The sequence below is a fragment of the Leuciscus leuciscus genome, assembly GCF_965113295.1.
Source record: "Leuciscus leuciscus genome assembly, chromosome: 1".
Lineage (NCBI taxonomy): Eukaryota > Metazoa > Chordata > Actinopteri > Cypriniformes > Leuciscidae > Leuciscus > Leuciscus leuciscus.
In genome coordinates this window covers 58,760,343-58,773,292 of record NC_138725.1, presented here as the reverse complement: position 1 = coordinate 58,773,292, position 12,950 = coordinate 58,760,343, and the positions used below count along the sequence as shown (strand labels likewise).

At 38.5% G+C, this 12,950-nt stretch overlaps 1 protein-coding gene and 1 long non-coding RNA gene across 2 annotated transcripts in view; both read right to left on the bottom strand.

Moving 5' to 3' along the window:
- LOC309509689 overlaps window positions 1-2,364 on the bottom strand; it is a 93,829-nt gene extending 91,465 nt beyond the window's left edge. The window contains exon 1 of the long non-coding RNA XR_014209997.1: window positions 2,244-2,364. This is a non-coding gene — a long non-coding RNA (uncharacterized lncRNA). The remainder of the gene's footprint in view (window positions 1-2,243) is intronic.
- LOC309509441 (trypsin-like) overlaps window positions 1-6,558 on the bottom strand; it is a 98,023-nt gene extending 91,465 nt beyond the window's left edge. The window contains exon 1 of the mRNA XM_082184165.1: window positions 6,543-6,558. The gene's annotated coding sequence lies outside the window, so the exon portion shown is untranslated. The remainder of the gene's footprint in view (window positions 1-6,542) is intronic.
- Between the last annotated feature and the right edge of the window lie 6,392 nt (window positions 6,559-12,950).

Genomic DNA, 12,950 nt, shown 5'->3' with positions numbered 1-12,950 from the left:
TGAGTCGGATGCCACATGGGGTGGAGTCATGTAAGTGTCATCAGTGGTGGATGGATGTAACACATGTGCAAAGTGAGTGTTTAAATCAACACCAGATGTAGATACAGCAGCGCCAATCTGTTTTGCTGATTTTACAGTATCTTGCAATGTCAACAGTTCGCTCATCCCTTGGTCCTCAGCCTCAAGCAAAGGTTCACTGGACATGTAATCGTCAATATACTTGAAACAAACCTCATTATCCTCCAGATCCAGTTCACTTGTGTGGTGTCCAGGTACTGGCCCGATACCCTTAGCAATGCGGAACAGTTCGTCAGCAGGTAAAGTGATTAAATCTCTCTTTACGTCCCACACCGGCTGTTTCCTTGCACAACCCGCCATTATGTCGCTTTGTCGGCACTCCCGTTGTAGACTCAACCTCAGGATGAAGACAGCCACCAGCAGATCGCCTGGCACACGCCTTGTCGCCTCGTTGTCCGTGGATGTAGAAGCCGCCGGCCTCTAGCCCCAACGCCGCCTGGTCCCACGGTCCTGGAAATCTTTGGATCCGCCTCCTAGCGTCACATGGAGTGGATCCCGGACGAGCCCCCAAGAATCTGTTGCAGGCCCCGCCTCCGGAGACCCAGCAGACAAATTACTGAAAATACAGGAAAGGAAGAAGAGAGTCGGGAATCGCGTCTGTTCTCTGCCAGCTCCTCTGTATGATATTTATTGACAACAAATCAATCTCCAACATTCAGCAGTTTCTTAAACCACAAAATAAACTCCTATAATCTCTTTTCATTGTTTGTCTTTTTCTCATTTAACCTGTTTGAACATACAACAACCCTTTTTTCATACTTTCTCATGGGTCAACAGTCAAATCTATCAAGTTATTACTTTGATTATTCACCTAAGTGCATATTTTAAGTCTGTTTCAACTCTTAAAGCATTTGTGACATTTGTTTCACCGTTAGTTTGTCAAAAATCAACATTTCAAAGTATTAACAGCTATTCAGGCCATTACACACTTCTGCATGAGCTGGTCACGTGACCATCAAGCGCGCCAAGCGCGAGTTCAGAGTGAGCTTTGCACACAACATATAACAAAACCAATTAACTTTTACACATAACCCAATGGAACATTTTGATCTGAGACACTGAATAAACATGTTAGACTCAAATATTGCATTCACAGAAGTATTTACAGCAGTTTTTACCACAGTATGTCCCACACAACACGTTTAGAAATCACATGTAACTAAGTTATCAAATTCTCACAACCAGCCCTCACCGTACATTGCAATTAAATGGATGTTACCCTATTTGATCAAGTTTACCCCGAAAATTTGTACTATTTACCTGAAAATACAGGAAAGGAAGAAGAGAGTCGGGAATCACGTCTGTTCTCTGCCAGCTCCTCTGTATGATATGAGCGGAGGCTGCAGAGATAGCCCGTAAGCGCGATCCCGTGTCAAAATAAAAGTCTCTGTTCTAAGTGTCCGTGCAAAATGTAAATTTTTTTTTAAAAAAGTTCCTTCATTAATGTCCATATGAAAGGGTATAGAAGGGAAATATATATATATATATATATATATATATATATATATATATATATATAGATATATTCATACAACCATATTGTTTACTCATTTTCCATGGGTACCACATCAATCTAGTTCAGCAGGCGTTCCTCTTCTCATGTTGTGAAGGAGGGATTGGTACAGGAGCGTCTGTGGAGGTCTGAGAAGTACAGTAAATGGCGCCTCCTGGTGGCCATTTTATAATCTAGTAGTCTAGACTAGACTAGAGTAATAAAAGCAGCTGATTGATTTTAGTAGCTGAATCATCTAATGTTCATGTAAAATCTATACAACGCTGTTTATCTCATCAGTAATTAATAACACATTCTTTGCTTTATAGATTATTCATGTTTGTATCTGTTATATAGGAGACCAGGCTTGGTTGCCCGATTAAAAAATAAGTAAAAAATCTATCTCTTGTGGAACTAGTTGGTACAATGCTTATAAGCTTTAGTTTTAAGAATAGAGCAACAAAGACAAAATAAAGTTTTTTTTTTTTTTTATAACATCCAATTATCACAACTGTGAGACAACCCTGTGCCAAATTTCATGAGAGAATTGACAAACAATTCAAAATCACATAATTCACATTTCACAAAATTGTAGGTCTTTCAGAATCTACCATACATAATATTGTGAAATATTTCAGGGAATCCAGTGAAATCTCAGTATAAGGCAGGACACCTCTGTTGAATGTGTGTCACCTTCAAGCCCTCAGATGGAACTGCATGAGAAACCATCATGGGCTCGGGAGAACTTTGGAAAACCGTTGTCACTTAACACAGTCTGACGCTGCATCAAGAAATGCAACAGATGATCCAAAACTTAGTGTAAATGTGTGCTGTGGTCAGATGAGTCCATGTTTCAGCTTGTTTATGGTAAAAACGGACATAACTGTGATCCATTTACTGCCTCAGATGCAGCCGTTCTAATGACGGACATAACACGTACGTCCGTTATTCCCTGAAATTTTCTGGTCAAAATCCTGGTAACCATTGAGCTTCATTTTGGTAAAATTTTAATAATAATGAGTCTGACACATGATGCAAGTAGCCTATGTAATCTTTGCCGACACAGTGTTTAACTATAAAAAATAAAAATAAAAAAAAATAAAAAGTTTTTTCCATTTCCTCAAAAAAAAGGAGCAGTTTTGGTCATATAAGGTTTCTGACCGACAGCAGGCAGGGGGGCAGGGTTTGGGGGGCCCAAAAATTTATTTTTCCTATGTCACACAATATTAGGTAAATTCGGCCCTGCTCTCAACAACAAAACAAACACAACAAAAATGACAGCGGTGAAAAAAAAGTTTTAAAGCTTCTGATCATAGAGATGTTGATATGTTTGCACAAGCTCTGCAATTCAGCAGCATCATGTCGACAGACGAGGTAATTAAAATTACACTTATGATAGTTTGATTATAAAGTATATTTGAGACTATAGATTGGCTATGTGAGACTATAGTTTGAATTAATCCCTTTGCATCATGAGACATTGACAATACAGTACAAAACAGCTCTTTCAGAATTATCCTGAATGTTGTATTTATTTGACACTTAATGGAATATAATTTACACTTATAGGTATCACTTTAGATTTTTCTGGCGAATTCCGGCACGAGTCCGTCACATAAAAATCAGTCTAGGCTTTCATAGACAATTTAGGAAGTCTGGGAAATTTTTTTTTACAAAATGTTTACGTTTCGTTACAAGTTGTTCACACAATAAAAAAACAATTAATACATGACAGTTCTTACATATAGCCCCTAATAAATATCAGTTCTGACCCAAAGTGAGGAAAATAATTAGATATGCATTATAATTTCAGGAATTATGTTTCATATTTAGGCCAAATGTCATAAACCGCACCCTCATTATTCAAACACTCTGAGGGCACATGTTTGCCGAACTTCATTAGTGCACAATCTTTTTATGTAACAACACAATAAGTGTAGCTTTCCAACAATAATACATTTTTTAAAGGTAAAGAATAAATGACAATATCTCTTTCTGAGAGTTTCTGAGAACTTGTACAGCACAATTGCCCTTTTAATAAAAAAAAACCCTGAGAATAATCATTCAAACAATATCTCTGAAGAGAGATATAGGGAGAATATGAAAGGAATAATGGAGAATGTGAGAGAAATGGAAAATAAAAGCAGGTCAGGTGAGCTTCTGAATCCACTGGAATTTAATTTAATAAATCCAGTCTGGTTGCTGTCCATGTAAGAGTTGATCCAATCCTGGTATTGAGACACTCTGGTGTACACACCGGGAGAGTTGGGTTGTGCACATCCTTGACCAAAACTCACAATGCCACACTGAATCCACTGGGAGCCGTTCTTACTGACTAATGGACCTCCAGAGTCTCCCTGCATTGATAAACACAACATTTATACATCTGAAAATATGCAGTTATATAGTCACTATGAAATCAAAATTTACACTTATTTTTTTTATATATATAATAAGTCAGTATTTATTATAAATTATTTATTGGTGCACTTCATTTTTTTTTTTTTATTAATGTGCCCTCATCCTCTTCAGGGGTAAAAAAAAAAAAAAAAAGAAGTGTTCATCAGAGCGATCACATATTTCAAATAAAAATCAAACAGTTACATTGCAGACCACAGACAGATATGAAGTGGTTTGATTTGCAATGCGTTTAAAGTGCAGAACTTCTGCCAAATCTGACACTTCAACATAAATACAAAATGTCTGTTACGTATGTGACCCGGTTCCCTGAGCTGAACCCGGTGTCTGAGGCACGTGTGAAACTAAGCTATTGACAGACACGATGATGCGATGATGTCACAAGGTGTGTCCGTGATGTCACAACATTGGAGTGTCCGTGCTCAACTAAGGCAGAGGCGGCATCTATGCCGGTGAACCGAACAATGGTGTAGTGATTCAGTTCGACTCCCAAGACAAGACGATGCTCACCCGACTGGCCAATAGGAACGTGGCCCCGCCCATGACACAATTTTCACAGTGAAAGCAAAATCTGACACGAGAGCAAGAAATTGCATCGAGAGCAAAGAAAAGCGTTTTGAGAGAAACACTTTTTTTTTTTTTGAGAAAATGTTTTCACACTGATAGCAAAATATATATATTTGAGAGTTTTTTTCAAAGTATTTTGAGAGAGATTTTTTTTTTCTCAGAAATTATTTTTTAGGTTCTATGAAAAAATACTTTCTCTCAAAACTTTTTTTAGTCTCAAATATTATTATTTTTTGCTATTGGTAAAACTATCTTTTTTCCTCTCATGAAATGCTTTTTTGCTATCAGTGTGATAACTTTTTCTCTCAAACTTTTTTTTTTCTCTCAGATCATTTATTTTCTCGCATGTAATAAAGACACAATTCTCTCTCCATAATGGGCGGGCTCAGTTTTTCTCCTCAGCAGAGCAGGAACTAATAGTCGAAGTTTATTCTGAATTTTAATGTTTAATTAAAACGCTAGGGAACACCTCAAAGTCTGCAAAAGCCAGGAGAGAGGGCTGGTAAAAAGTAGCAGACAATTTAAATCCGTTAGATGTGGCCATGTTAGATGTCTTTTATCACTTAATAGCCTATATATTTGTATTTTAATAATTGCATAATTACTTTGTTCATAGTAATGTCAGAGTCACCACACTAGAACATGGGAACAAATAAAAGTGAAGTACAAAAATATTCTACATAATCAATGTTGGGCAAGTTACTTAAAAAAAGTAATTAGTTATAGTTACTAGTTACTTCTCACAAAAAGTAACTGCGTTAGTAACTGAATTACATCATTACAAAAGTAACTAATTACCAGGGAAAGTAACTATTGCATTAGGCTACTTAAAAAAAAAACAACAAAAAAAGTTTACATATAAGAAATTTCCTGTCTTATATGGACAATCCAGCTATCGCTGTAGCTGAATAAAAAGCAGAAATGTTTTGACTGATGAAACGTGAAGACAATAAACACACGATTGCGACAATATATTTTTCAAGCTATCTCGGGGTATTTTCATAACAATAAAGTATATATAAACAATTCAATGCTAATTTACAGAGTCTTTTTTACAGTATACAAGAAACTATAAATAAAAAAGTCTGATTCTGTGATTAAAAAAAATTTCATTAAGACAATACAGGAAAAAAAAGTGCAAATTAGTTATTGTTCAGCAGTGTGTTTGATTTCTTAGCCAGATAAGAAAAAATAAAACCTGTCAATTAGACAAAGATCAGAAAAAACTGGTAGGCATTACATTTGACATTTCTGTCTCCCTCACTTCAGAAATAATGGCTATGCCCCTGAAAACCCCAATGTTTTAGATTAGTAAGATTTTTAATGTTTTTAAAAGAAGTCTCTTCTGCTCACCAAGGCTGCATTCATTTGATCCAAATTTTTACAATTTAAAATAACTTTTCTATTTGAATATATTCCAGCAATTTATTCCAGTGATGTCTAAGCTGAATTTTCATCATCATTACTCCAGTCTTCAGTATCACATGATCTTTCAGACATCAGTCTAATATGCTTATTTGTTGCCCAAATAAATATCATTATTATCAATGTTGAAAACAGTTGTGGCCATTTTTCAGGATTCTTTAATGAACAGAAAGTTCAAAAGAACCGCATAGAAAGCTTTTGTTACGTAAATGTCTTTACTGTCACTTCAATTAAATGCATCCTTGCTAAATATAAGTGTTAATTTCTTTCATTTCTTTCCAAAAAAAAAATGTATTACTGACCACAAACTTTTGAACGGTAGCGTATAATGTTACAAAAGTGTGTTTGTAGTAGGCCTACAGCCATTTCAGGTATCAGGGTGGGAGAGTTACAAAGGTCCTTAGCAAGAGGAATTCAATTGGCTTGTCATTATTAAACTATTTAAACATTATTAAGCTTACACTTATGGACTTAGTAAGATCTTACCTGCTATGTTGAGAAGTATAACAGCGGTAGTATAACAGCTGTTCCGACAACAGCAGTGTTAAACTTCATACTTGCTTTGTTCTGACTGCTGTCTGCTCTGCTCAACTGTCAGCTCTCTAATGAGATGTAAATCATGTGCTGGCATGTTGCTAGAATCTTCATCTCCTCCCCTTTTATTATTTTATTCATCATTTTAAAATTAATTTGTGCTGGTATCAATCATAAAGACATGCATATTTATTATGGCCGCCGCTAGCGTAGCTAGCGAAAGCGGTCATATAGGGATTGTCAAAGTTTTTTTTTTTTTTTTTTTTTGTCACCTTACTGAATTTTTCGTCAACGATACCAAGGACACCGAAACACCGGGGAACATGAAATTTGGTGGGCATGTAGCCCCACTAGACTTCTACGGAAAAATTTCGTTTGGTCCCCGGGGGCCACTCCCCCCCCCCCGCGCTGGGCCCCCCTTAACCCCAAAAAATGCAGTTTTTCCTAAATAACTACCTGAACCGTGGCACCGAGGATGAAGAAATTTTTATGGTATGTTCGTCTACTAGACTTTTACGGAAAAATTTCTTTGGTCCCAGGGGGCCACCCCCCCCCCCCCCCCCCCCCCCCCCCGCGCTGGGGCCCCCATAAATTTTTCGTCAACGATACCAGGGACACCGAAGCACCGGGGAACATGAAATTTGGTGGGCATGTAGCCCCACTAGACTTCTACGGAAAAATTTCGTTTGGTCCCCGGGGGCCACTCCCCCCCCCACGCTGGGCCCCCCCAAAACCAAAAAAATGCAGTTTTTCCTAAATAACTACCTGAACCGTGGCACCGAGGATGAAGAAATTTTTATGGTATGGTGGTCTACTAGACTTTTACGGAAAAATTTCGTTTGGTCCCCGGGGGCCACTTCCCCCCCCGCGCTGGGGCCCCCGTAAATTTTTCGTCAACGATACCAGGGACACCGAAGCACCGGGGAACATGAAATTTGGTGGGCATGTAGCCCCACTTCACTTCTACGGAAAAATTTCGTTTGGTCCCCGGGGGCCACTCCCCCCCCGCGCTGGGCCCCCCCAAACCCAAAAAAATGCAGTTTTTCCTAAATAACTACCTGAACCGTGGCACCGAGGATGAAGAAATTTTTATGGTATGTTGCTCTTAAGGGCCCACATCAACCTAGCCCATAATCACTCATTTGTGATTTGCGCCCCTCCCATAAAAAATGAAAATGCAATATTATTCTGCTTTAATCGCCCCTATCTTCAGTGGAGATGTTCAGAACTGCACCATATTTCATGTGTATGATTAACTTGACAACCTCTGGGGGTATCCTCTGCTAAGTTTTGTAGAATTTCATCCATGGGGGGGTATAAAATAAATTCATTTATGTGCACATTTAGTGACTGTACACTCATCGGCCTGTAGATGGTGCTGTTGAGCGAAGGGTTGCTGGTTTAGGATGATACTGTCACACACACACATGCAGGAATACAAACAAACGCAAGCATGCACACACACTGACATCCACACGCACAGACACACACCCATACACACACATACAAATCCACATGCACAGACACACACACACAAACACACACGCGCACACATGTACGCACACATACATACACGCACAGACACACACACAGACACACACATACACAAACACACACACATACACACACACACACACACACACACACACACACACACACACACACACACACACACACACACACACACACAGACAGACATGCACATACTATTACTTTTTTTAGGTATATACATACACGCAATACAGCCAAATTACTCTACGTCATTTATTTTTGTGGAAAGCCAGTGCAGGCCTGAGCGGCGGTCATATTTTGTACCGCGATGCGGTACATCTAGTTTACAGTACCATTCAAAAAGTTTTCACCCATGCAGGCAGAATTTATTTGATCAAAAATATTCAGTAATATTGTCAATTATTATTTAAAATAAATGTTTAATATCTTTTAAAATGCAATTTGATTCTGTGATGGCAAAGCTGAATTTTCAGCATTATAAATGTCTCTACTTTCACCTCTGATCAATTTAATATTTGAACAATTTGATTAGTTCACATTTTAACAGTAGTGTATATTTAACCATAAAGAACATACTTATATTGTGTTTCAAAGATGAAAGTTTTTCTAGTGAGTTTATTAGGGGAAAAGAGAATGTATGAAAGAAGAGTCACAAACAGTACAAAAACATATAAAGAAAATTATATATATAAAAAATCATATATATATATACTGACTTACCCCATCAATGTTGTGCAAAATGTCGGTTATCTAGTTTTACCGGTTTTAGGACAAACATGAAAGTTTCCTGGAAAGCATTCCCTTAAGCCATTGGAGATGATGATGATGATGATGTCATTGCATTAAAAGTATGTATGTGAGAGGTAATGAAATGTACAATCAACTGCATGCATGTTTTTTTTACAAACTCCGTGCTGGTATCAATCATAAAGACATACATATTTATTAACACTATCATTCAAAAGGTTTCTTCACCAAGGCAGAATTTATTTTATCAAAAATATACAGTAATACTGTGAAATATAATTACTATTTAAAATAACTGTTTAATATCTTAAAAAAAAATAAAAAATTCTGTGATGGTAAAGCTGAATTTTCAGCATTATAAATGTCTTTACTTTCACCTCTGATCAATTTAGTATTCTAACAATTGTATTAATTCACATTTGAACAGTAGTGTATATTTAACCATAAAGAACATACTTATATTGTGTTTCAAAGATGAAAGTTTTTCTAGTGAGTTTATTAGGGGAAAAGAGGATGTATGAAAGAAGAGTCACAAACAGTACAAAAACATGTAAAGAAAATTATTGTTATTTTTTTCATATATATATACTGATTTATAAACCCCCTTATGAAGAAAATAAAAACGAGGACCGTGACGTCGCCCCGCATGGCGCAGCCGTCGTATGCGAGCGCCTGGTGGCCGGGCCTCCCCCCATGGGGCCCGGCCGGGCTCAGCCCGAAAGAGCGACGTGGGGCCGCCCTCCCGTGGGCTCACCACCGGCAGGAGGGACCGTAAGGGGCCGCTGCAAAGTGGATCGGGCGGCAGTCGAAGGCGGGTTCCTCGACAACCCGATCCCTGGACACAGAAACTAGCTCTAGGGACGTGGAACGTCACCTCGCTGGCGGGGAAGGAGCCTGAGATTGTGCGTGAGGTTGAGAGGTGTAAACTCGCACTCAATCGGCCCAAAGTCCGGCATCCGACCAGTGCCGAAGGTCTTTACGTGTTACTGTCTTTTCTCGTGGCAAAGTATTTTTGGTTAAATGCAATACATTTTCTCATATGTATTTTCTCGTTATTTCATCTGACTCCATAAATGAAAAGGTTTTAATGATATCTGTGCATCATTAAATGTGAGCGAATGTTTGACTATTCTTTTTAACTCTTTAATGAAAATAATGTCAAAGTCAGTTAGAATAATCAAATGTAACAATTTATTATGTCAGGAAAATGTATCATGCCAATTTCATAATCAGTTCAAGTATAATCAATACAATAACATCAAATGCTCTGGAATAAAGAGAAGAGATGCAAACCTGACTGGCCTGTGGGACTCCTGAGGCAGCTAACGGGTACCGGCAGGCCAAGCGGACTGCAGCCTAGGTGGTTGTGGAGGCAAAAAAAAATGGCCTGGGAGGAGTTCAGTGAGGCCATGGAGAAAGACTACGGTTGGCCTCGAAGAGATTCTGGCAAACTGTCCGGCGCCTCAGGAGGGGGAAGCAGTGGAGGTGGGCAGCTATTGACCTCAACTAGGGATGTCGTCTGACGTTGGAAGGAATACTTCGAGGACCTCCTCAATCCCACCGACACGTCTTCCACTGAGGAAGCAGAGGCTGAGGGCTCGGAGGTGGACTCGTCCATCACCCAAGCTGAAGTCACAGAGGTAGTCAAGAAGCTCCTCGGTGGCAAGGCACCGTGGGTGGATGAGATCCGCCCTGAGTACCTCAAGTTTCTGGATGTTGTGGGGCTGTCTTGGCTGACAAGCCTCTGCAGCATCGCATGGCGGTTGGGGACAGTACCTTTGGGCTGGCAGACCGGGGTGTTGGTCCCTCTTTATAAGAAGAGGGACCGGAGGGTGTGTTCTAACTACAGGGGGATCACACTTCTCAGCCTCCCCAGGAAAGTCTATGCCAGGGTACTGGAGAGGAGAATACGGCCGATAGTAGAACCCCAGATTCAGGAGGAACAGTGTGGTTTTCTTCCTGGTTGTGAAACACTGGACCAGCTCTATACCCTCTCCAGGGTGCTGGAGGGTTCATGGGAGTTTACCAACCAATCCACATGTGCTTTGTGGATTTGGAGAAGGCATTCAACTGTGTCCCTCGCGGCGTCCTGTGGAGGGTGCTCTGGGAGTATGGGGTCCGGGGCCCTTTGCTAAGGGCTGTCCGGTCCCTGTACGACCGGAACAGGAGCTTGGTTCGCATTGCCGGCAGTAAGTCAGACTTGTTCCTGGTGCATGTTGGACTCCGGCAGGGCTGCCGTTTGTCACTGGATCTGTTCATAATTTTTATGGACAGAATTTCTAGGTGCAGCCAGGGGCCGGAGAGTGTCAGGTTTGGGGATCACACAATTTCGTCTCTGCTTTTTGTGGATGATGTTGTCGTGCTGGCCCCATCAGACCAGGACCTTCAGCATGCGCTGGGACGGTTTGCAGCCGAATGTGAAGCGGCTGGGATGAGAATCAGCACCTCCAAATCCGAGGCCATGGTTCTCAGTCGGAAAAGGGTGGCTTGCCCACTTCAGGTGGGTGGAGAGATCCTAAAATATAAAACAAAAAATATATAAAGAAAATTATATAATTATATATATATATATATATATATAAAATGTAAAAATATAACATTTTCTTTATATATATATATATATATATATATATATAAAGAAAATGTTATATTTTTACATTATATATATATATATATATATATATATATATATATATATTAGTATGACTTACTCCATCAATGTTGTGTAAGTACTTTTATTGTTATTTTTTTATTACTTGTTATTACTTTTATCCGAGTTACATTTTCATATAATTTACTAAAATAAATGGATGGTGACTGCTTGCTCATTTGTCGGTTATTTAGTTTTACCGGTTTTAGGACAAACATGAACGTTTCTTGGAAAAGATTCCAAGATTATGTCATGAGAGGTTATGGAATGTACAAACAACAAGTGATTGTGCAAGTGATTGTTTTACAAAGTATGTCACTTCCAGGGGCGGATCTAGAAAATTATTTATAGGGTGGCAAAGGGGGGGCATGAGTTCTATGAGGGGTGGCAACACCAAAGCAAGCACCCATGCATAGTTTTTGGAGATTTATGGCATGACATACACAGTTGTGTTCACAAATATTGCATTACCACAAAGTAATCATCTATATTGTTTAAAATTAAAAAAATAAAAACAAAGTTTAAATATCCATAATGGCACCAAGTCAATATAGTCTACATGAAAAACATCAACAGATTCTAAATGTTTTTGAGCTTGTATCACTAAAGAAGACGAGCTGTTTTATTAATATTACATAGGCTGCTTGGATGGTATAAATAACATGTTTTGGTGCAAGTTAAAGAGCAACACAATTTTTTTTTAAATTTAACATTAGAAAGAACCCAAAAAATAAAATTGTCATTAATTCCAAACCCGTAAGACCTTCGTTCATCTTCGGAACACAAATTAAAATATTTTTTTATGAAATCTGCGCAGGTTCTGGCATACGCACGGTTTTATAAGTCTGAATATTTTTTGCCGTAGGCCTACACCATTTTTGGCTTTCGGGAGCTGGTAAACTTTTAGTAAGGATCCTGTAAAGTTTTATAAATGAGATCCCAGATCTGTCTCTTATTGAAAATGTATGGCCCATCAAGGAGAATCCAATGACGACGACATGGACTGTTGAGCATCTGTCTTCTATCAGGCGAGATTGGGCGAAAAATCCACTCGCAAAACTTTTTCACAAATAAAAATATTAAATAATAATAATAATAATAATTAGTTTCCCCAATTAGGCTAGTAATTACAATTAGTAATTCCCAAATTATTAAAAAGCATAATTAAAAGGAAAAGTGATGTGACAGTGGTAAACGTGCCTCTGTCCCAACTTTTTGGAGTGTGTTGCAGCCATCAAAATAGTTTATATTTACAATTAAAATACAATTAGCCTAATTTGGTCAGTACAACCACTAAAAATCTTTTCTTTGTACTTTTGTCAGTTAAATAAAGGTTAAACAGAAATTCATGATTTTATAACATTTTGCAAAATGTCCCAACTTTTCTGGAAATGGGGTTGTACTTTGTATTATTAATAGGTATGATTTGTTTATATGATTAATTTGAACAGTTGCACAATATTCTATTGTAGGAAGTTGTCTGATGTCTTTTGTTCTCCACATTCATGACCGTTGGGGACCGAAGTT